This window comes from Nyctereutes procyonoides, unplaced genomic scaffold, assembly GCF_905146905.1.
Source record: "Nyctereutes procyonoides isolate TBG_1078 unplaced genomic scaffold, NYPRO_anot_genome, whole genome shotgun sequence".
NCBI lineage: Eukaryota > Metazoa > Chordata > Mammalia > Carnivora > Canidae > Nyctereutes > Nyctereutes procyonoides.
In genome coordinates, this window is record NW_026575139.1 from 21850759 (window position 1) to 21854778 (window position 4020).

Genomic DNA, 4020 nt, shown 5'->3' on the forward strand with positions numbered 1-4020 from the left:
ACAGATCCCATATCTCAATGGGAGGAGTATCAAAGAACTTGCAGTCATTTTTTAAAACCACCATATTGGTTGAGGAGGGGTTTTTATTTTTATTTTTTGCAACTTACATTCCTAGATAGATGATAAAAGATAACACAAAGTCAATTTGAAGTTGAATAGTACAAGTAGGCTATTGAACTCAAGGTTGGAAGAGATAAAAGAGAGATGTAGCCAAGAAAGTCTTCATCACAAACACCAGCTGAGGGCCTGTAAGCGTACAGCTCAGAATAAAATGCTAAGACGACTGCACAAATATTGCAAGACTCAGTATCTATCTCCAATGCTAGTAATGAGTTCAAATCCCAACCTTCTATCCACATACAACATGGCTTTGGGAAATCCTACCTAAGCCTCACTTTGTGTATCAGCAAAATGGAGAGCAAATGCTAGGGTTGTGGTGAGACCTAAACAAAATAGGATGAGAAGGGGGTATCATGGTGCATGGCACTCAGTAAGTGCTTAGTAAATGCTGTGCATTTGTTTATTCATTCAAAGAACCTACACATGTGGGAAAATTGAACGAGCATCAACCATAAAATTGACAGAGAATTAGTATTCCCCAAACATAAGTCAGAGCTCCAAACCTCCCTTACCAGAGCTCCAAACCTCCTGGGGTTTATCTCAGGAACACAAAGTTGAAATTATAATTGATGGGATCGCCTGGGTAGCTCAGTCAATTGAGCATCCAACTCTTGATTTGGGTTCAGTAAGCTTGACTGAAATTTATGTAGTGCAAAGCTTAGAGGGTTTAGACCAATTTTCCTGGAGGAAAATTAGAACAGATTTTTGAAGATCTTCTGATGTCCAGGCTAACTGTCAAGTCTTTTGCCTGTGAAGCTCATCTGGATCATTGTTGCCAACTTGGAAAGATCTATACCATTTCTCATGAGAAGCCAACTATCCCAATCTGGGCTACTTTTTCTAAACATTAGATCTGAATTGATTTAGTTTATCCCTAAATGCATTGGGCCACAGTCTTCCTGAATGGATTAAGTCAGACCTTCTACTTTTAGCAGCTGGCTCATTCAGTCCATTTCCCTACTATAAATACCTACCTGCACTTGTTTTACAGTAGAACTCTTTTGTCATCAGATTGTCCCAGTCTAGATTAGAGAGGAGAGGCAAGAGAGAATGCAAAATGGGATGGAGGACAGAGAAAGAGGGACTGCATTGCTCTAGGCTGCTCACTGGCTATTTTTACAGACCCCAAGGGTCCATAGGTGACCGAATTTCGGAAAAAGCTAAGAGCTTCTAGCCCTTTTCTACATATTTCCTTGAGATGTTGGCAGCTGTTGGCAACTTGGTCGAGTCACTCAGTCTCTGTCATATTATCTACTGGAAGTTTCCTTTTCCCAGTCTCATATCTCAGTCCCCCTGTTCACAGCATATGGATACTGACCCCAGCTTCCAGGGCAGATCAAGAGAAGTTTTTTTTAATGCTTGGTCTTAATGCCCTCAAGTGAAAATAAATTTTCGTAGAATCTCATACCCATCTCCTTGGAGTCCCAAAGAAGGAGTCACTGAGTTTCCACCAAATACTGATCAAACCCCTAATGAACTCAAAGCACTTAAAGGAAATAGTTCAGGCCAAGTCAGATGAAGGAAAGGGTCCACTGGGAAGCTACCTGGTGTGCCAATACATAAGGAAAGGTATGCTCATCTATCACCAAGGTGCTAGTACACCATTGGAAATTCAAGGCAATGGAGGAAAAAACATAATATCAAAACTTCTTAGAAAAAGTAGAAAGAATACCATAAAACAATCCTGGAGATGTGACTAAAACCTAGGAGCCATACTTTGGGTTGTAAAAATTTGTCATTTTAGGGCAGCCAGGATCTAAATGTTCTCCCTATGTTGAGGTTTCTACCAGTGTCCTCCGTCTCCATTCCTCTCCTTACTATCCCAGTTTTCAGCTGTTCCTCCAAATTAAAGTTAAACAAATATTTGATTTGAACAAATAAATTGATTCAAGGGGGCAGGAAATTATCACAGCCCACCAAGATTCCCATGTGTCTCCACCTGTATACTTCCCCCAAGGATCTAAGAGGGTCATAAAACACACTTGTCCACCTGCATTCAGGCACCAAAGGACCACTGTAATTCAATAGCAGCCAATGGGAAGTAGAGTCCCCTGGCCTCTTCAAGATGCATGAAATGCAGATGTGTCTCAAATAATAAAAAAGTGAAAAGTATTCATTAAAGGTTTTCAAAAACAATTCATGCATGATAACCAAGTGGGGTTTATCTCAGGAACACAAAGTTGAAATTATAATTGATGGGATCGCCTGGGTAGCTCAGTCAATTGAGCATCCAACTCTTGATTTTGGCTCAGGTCATGATCTCAAGGTCATGGGATTGGGTCCTGTGTCAGACTCCACACTGAGTGTGGAGTCTGTTTGTTCCTCTCCCTCTACCCCTCCCCTGGCTCTCTCTCTCTCTCTCAAATAAATAAATAAATTTTTAAAATATTGTTAAAAAAATCAATCAATATAATTCATCATATTAACAAAATGAAAAATAAAAATTGACCATCTCAATAGACTCAGAAAGATTATTAGAAAATGATTCATAATAAAAATTCTCAGGGCTCTCAGAAGTTTAAGAAAGAATGACATAAGCAAGGTAGCTGCCATGCCTGCCTCCACTACAACTCTGACCTCCCTAACCCTACCACCACAGAATAATAAGCCAGGATTCACCACATCTATTGGGTAACTATGGAATATTATACCAAAATATAGAAAATTGGGGAAAATACCTATGGAGTTATATGTAAGGGTAGACATAAAACTATAGGTGAAGTGGTAGCCATGAAGAAAATGAGACTAGAAAATAAAGAGGAAGACGTTCTTAGTACCACAATTCAGGAAATTTCTCTATTAAAAGAACTTTGTCATTCAAATATAGTCAGTCTTCAAGGTGTGCTTATACAGGATTCAAGGTTATATCACATCTTTGAATTCCTTAGATTTTAGGAAATAACTTAGATTCTATCCCTCCTGGTCAGTTCGTGGATTCTTCAGTAAACACTTATTCATGCCAAATCAGACAAAGGGATGTTGTTTTGTCACTCTGGAAGAGCTCTTCACAGAGACTTAAGATCTCAAGATCTATTAACAACAAAGGAACAACTAAATTGGCTGCTTTGGACCTTGCCAAAGATTTTGGAATATCTAATAGAGTATATATCATAAGTAATAACACTCCGGCATGGATCTGCAGAAGTATTGCTGGGGTCAGCTCATAAGTCCTGTTGACATTTGGAGTACAGATGCTATATTTGCATAACTATCAACTAATAAGCCACTTATCTGTGGAGATTCAGAAATTGATCAGTTCTTCAGGATTCTCGGAGCTTTGGACACCCCCAATAATGAAGTGTGGCTAGAAGTGGAATCTTTATAAGACTTGTAAGAGTACCTTTCCCCAAGTGGAAGCCAGGAAGCCTCACATCCCATGTCAAAAACTTAGTTGACAATGGCTTGGATTTGCTTTCAAAAATGTCAGCACATTGGCAGGTTAATCCCACCAAACAAGTTTCTTGCAAAATTACACTGAATCATCCATATTTTAGTGATTTGGACAATCAGATTGAGAAGATGTAGCTTTCTGACAAAAAGTCCCCTCATGCTGTCTCGAGAACAGATAGTTATATTTGTTCTGCTACCTCTATTTTTGTCTTGTGTGCTCTCTTCTCTGTTGTAAAACTTGAGCTGCACTTCATCATCTAATTTCAAAAGTGTAACTTAAAAATGTAAATATTGTTCTATATCAATTTAAATATAGTAATTCTTTGTATGAGTGTAGATCTCACTGTAACAAGTATTTGTTACTATAATAAAACTGTAAATCTAGTATTAATGACAGGAATTGGGAGGGGCTGTTTTTAAACCTCTCAGTAAATTAAGAGCAGAAAACAACTTCCTCAACCTGATAAAGAGCATCTCTGGAAAACCCACAGCTAGCATCATACTCATAGT

General features: G+C 38.7%; 1 pseudogene; it reads left to right on the forward strand.

Annotated features, from left to right (window-relative positions):
* The first annotated feature begins 2757 nt into the window (after positions 1-2757).
* LOC129495876 (cyclin-dependent kinase 1-like) lies at positions 2758-3645 on the forward strand (annotated as a pseudogene).
* The last annotated feature ends 375 nt before the right edge of the window (positions 3646-4020 follow it).